The sequence below is a fragment of the Meriones unguiculatus genome, chromosome 17 (genome assembly GCF_030254825.1).
Source record: "Meriones unguiculatus strain TT.TT164.6M chromosome 17, Bangor_MerUng_6.1, whole genome shotgun sequence".
NCBI classification, from domain to species: domain Eukaryota; kingdom Metazoa; phylum Chordata; class Mammalia; order Rodentia; family Muridae; genus Meriones; species Meriones unguiculatus.
Genome location: NC_083364.1, coordinates 7383838 through 7393398, shown reverse-complemented (window position 1 = coordinate 7393398; position 9561 = coordinate 7383838).

Sequence of the window (9561 nt, the reverse complement as noted above, 5' to 3'; positions counted from 1 at the left end):
GCAAAAACAGGAGAGACCCTGCTACACCAAGGCAGAGTTGGTTCACCAAGCGCTGGTTCCCTAAGGTATCTTTTTTTTAATTGAATTTTATTTTATTAATTACACTTTATTCACTTTGTATCCCCCCATAATCCCCTCCCAGTTCGACCCTCCCTCTCCCTTCTTCACGCATGCCCCTCCCCAAGTCCACTGATAAGGGAAATCCTCCTCTCCTTCCTTCTGATCTTAGTCTATCAGATCTCATCAGGAGTGGCTGCAGTGTCTTCTTCTGTGGCCTGGGAAGGCTGCTCCCCCCTTAGGGGGAGGTGATCAAAGAGCAGGCCAATCAGATAATGTCAGAGGCAGTCCCTCTTCCCATTACTATGTAACCCACTTGGACACTAAACTGCCTTGTGCTACATCTGTGCAGGGGTTCTAGGTTATCTCCATGCATGGTACTTGATTGGAGTATGAGTCTCTGGAAAGACCCCTGTGTTCAAATTTTCTGGTTCTGTTGCTTTCCTTGTGGGATTCCTGTCCTCTCCAGTTCTTACTATTTCCCACTTTTTACATAAGATTCCGTGCACTCTTGACTAACAAGGACCACAGTTACCCCTCAGGTCTCTATGCCCTAAGGTATCTTTTGAGCTGAGAATAAAAGGTGTGATACATACACACTAACAGTAAATAAATAAATAAATAAATAAAACAAAGACAAAACCCTTTCAAATATCTTCAAAATATTTACAAAGGTAAACACCAAGTAGTTGCCTTCACAACTGTTCTTTGTTATATATAATTACTTTTATTTGCTTTCAAAAACTGAAAAGTAAAGCTTGATAGTACGGTGGTTGCTTGGCAGGCAGAAGCACTTGGATTTGATCCCCTACACTGCCTGGAGCATTTAATTAATTAATAATAAATTATTCAGAGAGCAGAGGTGACTTCTAAGATCATAAAGTAAATGGTGTGATCCTTAGACTCAAAACACATTGCTGTGTTTATTACAGCGTCTACTATGATGATTATCCTTATGTCTTGAAAATGTTGAATCAGAACACTTAACATGAAATTATACATTCAATACAACTAATAGCTCCATAAAATGTTTTCTAAGAAGTCTAACATCTTAATCCCTTAAGGTCTCTAAGCCTGAATATAAGATAGAGAGCTCTTTAATTCATTTTCAGTCATTAAACACACTAATTGTAAGCTTTGTATGTGTCAAACACCCAGCAGGATTCTGAAGATTAATTTATTTCAAAGACTTTACAGCCTTCCTGCTGTAAGGCAGAGTTAATGGCCTATGAAGTCATCCATTCCAAAAGGGTTCTGTATTCCTACTGTGTGTTGGATACTATGGTAGAAATGGTGAAAAGAATAAGTATTAATTCTTAGTCAATAGAACTCATTATCTAGATTATAGTGGGGAAAGTTGGATTTAAAAAGTAGTAACAGTCTAATTAGCATGAAATTATAGCATAAGAGAATAGTCTTGAAAGGACTAACCAGGTCTTGAGCAAGCATCAGAGTACTATAAAGGTAATGTACAGTGTTCTGTGACATTTCTATCCAGTGAAAATAAAACGTTCTCGTGGAAAGATCACTGCAGGCAGACAGGGTATCCATTGAGGTCTACCCTGTGCTGGATGGGGTGGTGAAGAATCCAGTTTTCTTTATACAGAAGAGTCCCTAGTAAGCAACTTACAAAGCCTTGGGATTTGCTTGGGGAACGTCATTGCTAACCACAGTGGATACACAGGTCACACCTCAGTTTACACTAATGCAGCAACTCATGAGGTGCCTCACGAGGAGGCTGCTGATGAACTGTATCACCGAAGTGACAGGAGGTGAGGTCCATGTATTCCTGAATTCCAGGTGTTGGGTAATGGGCTCTGAAAGCTAAACTCATTTGTCTAGAATCAGCTAGGCCTTAACAATGAGCTTTCAAAGAGGGGAGCACGCCCCCTTTTCCCTGCTTCTCTAAGCCAGGCAAGTGATTGGCAGATCCAGTAATGGCCTGGGCCTGGGCCTTGGGGGACTATTGTTATCAGCCCTAGCACTACTGTGAGCTCAGTCTTGGGCACCCTTGAAATACCCTGTTCCAAGAACAGTGTGCCTTGATTAGCTTCATGTTGAGTTCACACACACACACACACACACACACACACACACACACACACCCCAACAGTATACAACAGCTTCTTAATAACCTTGCTTGGCATAAGACACAGGGAATGCAAGCCTTCCTGAGCCTACCTGTTGTGTCTTTACTGTCTCTGATCCCCCGGAACTTCCTGCTCAGGACCCTGCCTCTGAAGAACGACCTGCTGGCCCAGATCTCTGAAGCTCTTACAAATTTCCCTGGTTGGCAGTTTCTGTGAGCGTTCCGGATATCAATAATCAGGCTCACATCTGATGGCAATAAAGTTCTACTTGAAACCCTCTCTGGCATCGAACTAGGCATGATCCTGTGACTGATTCTAAGTTATATACATTTCCTGAAGCAAACCATAATGTTGGGAAAATAGCTTTCAATAGAGTCATGAGAAATAGTCGTCTCGAGTAAAGAGCACAGCAATTGCTCATCTAATGCCTAATGCTCAGCCCTGAAAACATTCATATAAGTAACATTATATAGGTTGAGAAAGTTATACTTAGGAAAATATATGTATATACATATGTACATTGTATACATATATGCATGCAAGAAAAAGTAATGGAAAAAGAGATCATGAAGAAAAATGGAAAAATGCAATTATATTGTAGTCTCAATAGTTAAATTATACTAAATAATTTTTATAACTCAGAAATGTTTTGAACATTTTATTACTCAAATTAATTAAGAAAAAGTTTTTGAGTATCTTATTACTAAAAAATAATGTATCACTGAAAGGTAAAATTATATTATAATATCAAAGAAAAAGGTAAAATGTAATTATATTATCAAATGTAAGAATGAATGAATGAATGAATCAATCAATCAATCAATAAATAAATGGATAAATAATGGAATGATGGTGATTTGTGGAACTGCACACTCAAAACTGAAATTGTTTGCTAAAGTCTCATTTTCCTCTACCTTTTTACTGGTGTATTAATCGTAGTTGGTATCAAACATCTAGACATTTTTTGCCCACCTCCAAAGATAAACACTACAGCAAAAGGTATTGAGTGTGGGTGAAATTTAGATGTGGTTTATAAGTAGTTTTAACAAAAAAAAAAAAAAAGATGATCATGAGTGTAGAAATTATGATGATGAAATGGAGACTCTTGTGTCTTCTTTAACCAAACATAGAGAGGCTCTAAAGGGATCTCACATGATCACTTGATATTGTCACAAAAGACTGCCAGAACAACAAACATGTAGGAAATATACCCCCCACCCCCCCCACCCCGCACCCGATGACTGACTGCGGCCAGTGGTTACTGTGTGAAAATACTCGACATAGCCTTCCTCACTTCCACCTTTCCCAGGCTTTTTGAAATACACATGTAGTTCACTGCATTATGTGTGTTTTTCCTGAGTCTCTCCTAATCTCATATAAATACTGTTCTTTGAAGAATATCTGCCTAATTTCTAAGATTTAGGTTGATACAAGAAGAAGCAAAGGAGAAAGACCAAGTTTGCATAGCAATCACTCAAATATAAAACTTATGCATGGATGATCATGCATTTATATTCAGTTCGGGGTGAGCATGAACTGCTGTTATGACAACTGCTGTAACTTCTCCCTCGCAAGATTTGATTCTTCAGACCCTACAATGAACTACTTGTTCAGATGTAATTTAAGCTTTGAGTTGGAGCCGGTATAAAGAGTAGAGACAAAGGGAAGCAGAAAATATGGAATCAGAAAGGGAAAAGAGATCATGATTTTGTGGTCTATCATCACTTTGAGGGGGGAAAAAATTAAAGGAGGAAATTCAGTCTGCCATTACTCAAAAGGTGGCAAATATCTATCAAGTCACATGCTTAACTTTGACAGCCCCTGTACTATGATAGACACAATTTACTTCACACATTGAGTTTAATTGTTACCACAGAGTTACAAGTAAGTTAAACTCTGTCTACTGGCTAAGTGATAATAGTCAGCTTTCCAACTACTTAAATCAAAGCTCAGGGATTGCGTGAGAGTAAATAAGCATTTAGAAAAAGCATAACAATTTTTCTGGTTCCTATTTAAAAAAAATAGGCACAAATTTAAAATTCTGATATTTAAATTTGTACTGAAATGCTTAATAATCAGGATAAATAATGCTATAAATATGTGTAATTTTCAAAGTGAGCAGTGTTTGTGATAAATGGCTAGAAATTTTATAAAAGCGAGCCAATTCTTTGATGAATCACATCTAAAAATCTGATGAATTCAGAACCCTGCCATTCACAAAGTAACTTTGTAAATCTAGCCATATTGTCTTCACAATTATTCTTTAGAAAATTCTATAAACAGAATGCTACTGCCTTCACATTTTGTAGGGAAATTATGCGACATGTCTGAGTGCCCAAAAGAACAGAGCAGAGACGACACTGTGAGGAATAGCAGTGTATACAATTCAAGCTGCCTATGTGCCTGAGTGTATTACACACGTGCAGGCATGTCCCATTCAGGAATGAGAATGTTAATAACAGACTCCACATACAGCGGTGGTTTTGTGAGTTATAAAGGAGGGAAAAATTTCCCATTGCCTGGAAACACTATGGTGACCATAAAATCTCAACACAGGATATTCCTCATGTTTTTGCAGTAAATCTGCTGTAAATTAATCTCCTCTGTGGCCAGTTGTATAAAAGTACGGCCTAAAAGGGGCAGACAGCAGCACACACATACGTGGGGAGGAGAATAAGCACTAAACACTGTAGGCAGTAGTGCAGCAAGGGTAACAAACAACTATGTCACTGGTCAATATATTTTCACGGCTCGCTTTCTGTCGCTGTGACGCACACCAGCTTAGGGGACGAGGCGTTTATTCCAGTTACAGTCCAGCTTCAGCAGAAGCCAGGGTCAGAGCTCAAGGCAGAAAGCTGGAGACAGGAACTGAAGCAAAGGCCACAGAGGAATGCTGCTTACTTCCTCACTCCCCTGCCTGGTTCAGCCTACACACGGAGACCACTTGTCTGAGAACGGCATCTCCTGTAGTGGGCTGTGCCCTCCCACATCAATCAGCAGTTAAGAAAACATGGTTCTAGGCCAGACACATGCGTACAACTAATGTGTTGAGGTTTTCCAGTTGACTCCAGTTTCCTATCGGGTTGACAACTGAAGTTATCGACGATATATAACTAGTACAATTTTATCACTCTTACTCAGTGCACTCCCTTTCCATAAAAAAAAAAAAGGGATGTTGTTCACTGTAAAGAAACGTGTTAGTTTCACACCTGTAGTTGCTTGTACATTCATTTACTGTTTGTGACTATCTTGATTATACCAAAATGTCATAAACCATTCTTCACATAGCAGTTCATTCTCTGCAGCTTATACCATAGCACAACCATTCCCACCAACGTCACATTTAGATGTTGCTCACATTAGCTAGTGTAGATTTTAAGCAGAAGTATTTGGCGTCCAGTGTCTGTCATTGCACCTCGCATTCAGAATGTGCTGGATTATATTCTTGCCATGTATCTGTGCATGTGCTTCCATTTCACACATTTAGTTAGCTACATCTAGAGACTTAATTCAATTCTACTTTTGTGGATATCTGGAATGAATTATTTTTCTGAATTAGCTATTATATCAGAAGACACATAACACTGTTTCCACCTTTTAATAATGTTAACTGTGATGTGAATTATGTTAATTAGGAATAAATTTTTTCCTTTAAATCTTCCATTAAAGAGTTCCATATAGACATCTCTCCTAATGTTTCAGCATCCACTGACTGTCATATGCTAGCTCCATTATTTCATTAAGTAAAGACTCCATTATTTCCATTATTTCAATAAGGCTGTGCTTATTATTTGCAAGTAACCATTTAACATTGGCTTACTTCAAGAAAAAAAAAAAAAAACTAGGTTGGTTCCTGAGGACTGTGTACATGGTAAACACTATAATTTTAATTACTAGCAGACTGCACAGCCCTACATTAGTGGAATTTTTCGCTTTTGTTAATGTAATGGAGTTTGAGTTACTTTTTAATGACCTTACGCAATCAGCTCTTCCCGTTAGAGAACAGGAGCCTTTGTTGTAGTTTTTGTGCATTCATAATGCAATCTGAGCTTTGAAAGTAATTTATATTTTGCCTTTCATTATCTAGTTATGCTATTGTAAGTCTTTCACACAGGGAAAAAAATGAAATTAGATAAGCCAACAAATCAGAGAGTAGCTTACATTTCAGTTGAGGCACATACAAAAATTAAAATGAAAGCAACATTGAAGATTAACTTCCAATTGGTGATAATTTGCAAAGAAAATAATGCATATTTATGTGATTGAAGTTAAGTAAGGGTAGATAAGAGAATTTCAGAAGTTCTCTTAGAGCGGAACACAATGGAAGGAAGATCTGAGTGGCGAACTTAGTCATTCAAAGCAGAAATTTGAGGCAGAAAAAACAGGTGCCAAGAGCTAAGGCAGAAGGGAGTTTGAGTTTTAAAAACTTGAGCGAAGGCTACTGCCGTTAGAGAACATTCTGAAGAATAAAATCACATATCATACAAAAAAACAATGTCCTAATCATACCAGTTTTACAGTGGAGGTAATGATCAAGAATCTAAGTTTGACTTGATTTGTCTTCGAGAGTATTTGTGTAGTGTGAGTCATGGTGGCATGCTTCTAAGAGTGGGATTAAATCTTCAAGGCCAGGTTGGGCATAGAGCTCAGTGGTTGGGAATATGTCTAGCATCTACAAGGCCCAGTGCTCTGTATAAATGGAACTGAGAAAGGTGAAGAGTAGTAGTAGAATTTTAATGACCAACTAAGAAGCCAATTGCAGTTGACCCATTGTCAGTCTGGTTGAGGGTGGAAGGAGTATATGTGGAAGACTTAAGGACATCCACAAAGACTATATTGGAAGTAAGGTTGGTAGAATGTCTAAGGAGAAATTTGTGCTAATATTTCTGTCTATAGTTTGATTACTTTTGCTGTGATAAAACACTGACCAGTAGCAACTTGGGAGAGGAAAGGCTTTATTTGACTTAGAGGATATGGTTTATTGTCTAGATATAGTCTGTTATCTAGATAAGCAAAAGTAGGGACACAAGGTAAGAACCTAGAGAAAAAGAATGAAGCAGAGGCCATGAACAAACAGTACTTAGAGCTCACCTCCCCTGGTTTACTCTGCTAGTATTCTTATATAGCCCATGCCCACCTGACTGGGGAAGGCACAGCGCATGGTGGGCTGAGACCACCTTGATCACTTAGCAGTTAAGAAATTAGCTCAGAAATCCCACAGGCCCATCTGATTCAGTCAATTGCTCAATTGAGCTGCCCTGTGCACAAGTGTCTAGTTTGAGTAAAGCTGCAACCAGGGCAAATACTTATCTAATCAAGTGAATGAGGCTTGTGATATTAACAAACAAAAATTAAACTAGTTCAATCGACCTCGTAGAGACTCAGTTTGGCCTGATAACATCGTTTTTCACATTGTACTAAAAACTTGTGCTCTCACTAGGTCATTAGATACTTCCACGGGAATCCTGAAATTTACGGGAGAGGTCATGACTTTAAGACAAATTTTAGGTTCATGGAAGGGGAGTTGAATAGAAAAAAAATGTCTAGAAAAAGATTGCAAAATGGCAAGCAATAAATTTTCAAGCCTGAAGAAATCCAATGTTGAAGGTAATACCGAGGGACCTTTGGAAGAAGCTGTTGGTAAAACCACAAATTGAGAGCTGAGTTCATAAAATTGGAGGAGAAGCTGACAGTGAGAGCAAAATTGGAGACTGTTGGCTATGCTAATGACTTTGACAAGGGATGCTTCATTGTGGAAATCTTGATAAAACATGATTTAAGGCCATTAACAAAATTTTCTGAGGAAAGTGATGCAGTAGTAGAGGCAATAGAAAGACTGGTGAGCAATGTGGTTAGGGGATGTGAGATGAAAGGCTGCATTTGCTTCTTTCATCACACTACGCAAGGGCTTGGTCTTTTGAGTATTTCATCTGTGCTGCACTTAGATAATGATGTAAATTGACACACATGTGGGAAGCGGTAGGTCCAAAGATTAATGTCTCCATACTGTAGTGTTATCATCTGCAAAGTGGGCATAATAAGTGGATGGGATGCTTTACCATTAACTGCAAGATTGGTGTGTGTGTGTGTGTGTGTGTGTGTATGTGTGTGCTGTCATGTGCCACCATTCATATTTTATTCATGACAGATGAGAAGTATAGTGTTGGCCGCGTGATACTGTATCAACTAGTAACCTTGTTTCTTGCAAGTACTTTCTGCAATGTTCATGCAATACAAAACTGCCTGCTTAGGAGTTTTTCCACCTAAGCTTTACAATAAACGGACCTGGAACAACATGAGCCTCTGTTTATGCAAAAGTTTAGATTAGCTAGCCCAGGTCAGGAAGCCACTATCAAGTTCGCACAGCCAGTCCACCTCAAAGGACACAACTGCCTTTCTAAGACATGAAGTTGCACGTAGCATATCATCTAAAAATCAATCAATCAATCAATCAATCAATCAATAAAAATTAAAAAAAAATACCATGAACCATCTCAGAAATGCTAGGGAAGAAGAAGGCAAGGTAAAGCACGCCTTCTGATTAAAAATGGGTGCTCAAGACAGAGGGGTAATAGCAAGACCCCAAGTGTTGACCACTGCTACAAGATGTGCAGCAGAGCAGGTGGTGCGCACAGACACGCTGTGCGGCTGGGGCATTTGCAGGGTGATTCCCTCAGTTCTAGACACTTTCCAGGTCTGCTACCAGCATGACATGGAAATGTGTTTAAAGAAACATCTGGAGTAAGTGCAAACTCTGAGAGTGGTAGTGAGGTCAGCGGTCTGCGTTTCAGTGGGATCTCCAGGTGGCTCTCACAAACTCGTTTTGTTACTGAGCACTCTGGATTTATCCACAGTATTCCAATTTACAGGGCAATGGGATACCCTCTTAGACAATCCTGTACTTTTTCATGTACTCAATACATGTAGGACAACAACATCCTCCTGTAGGAAAAATGAAAAGAGAAAATCCACAATCGGCAAATAGAAAAGGCATTCGGTGCCAGTTTCTGAGCTGTCACACGTGGAAGCTTCGGCAGGCAAAGATGGTCCTGTAGCAGATGTCGCCACCACGCACAGCTGCGGGGTCGCTCGGATCATCCTCCCTGGCAAAAAGCCGGCCAAATAATTCCTTCATTGTAATTCCTGCTGCCCACCTAAAGAGAACCAGCCTTAAGTATTTAACTCGTCATTTTGAGTATGGAACGCTGGACAAGTAGAAGCCAGAGGTTGGGCTAATTTTCATGAAAGAACGGTATTAGGACACTCTGGGAGACTGGATGCTTGCAAAGGAGTAGTGCAGGAGGACTTTCTGAGAAAGGCTGATGTTTCCAAAATTCAGGCCCATGACACAGTACTTGCTTAGTGGCCTTTGGTTCTCTGCGAGGGATGTACTGAAGAACAGCAGCCAAAACGA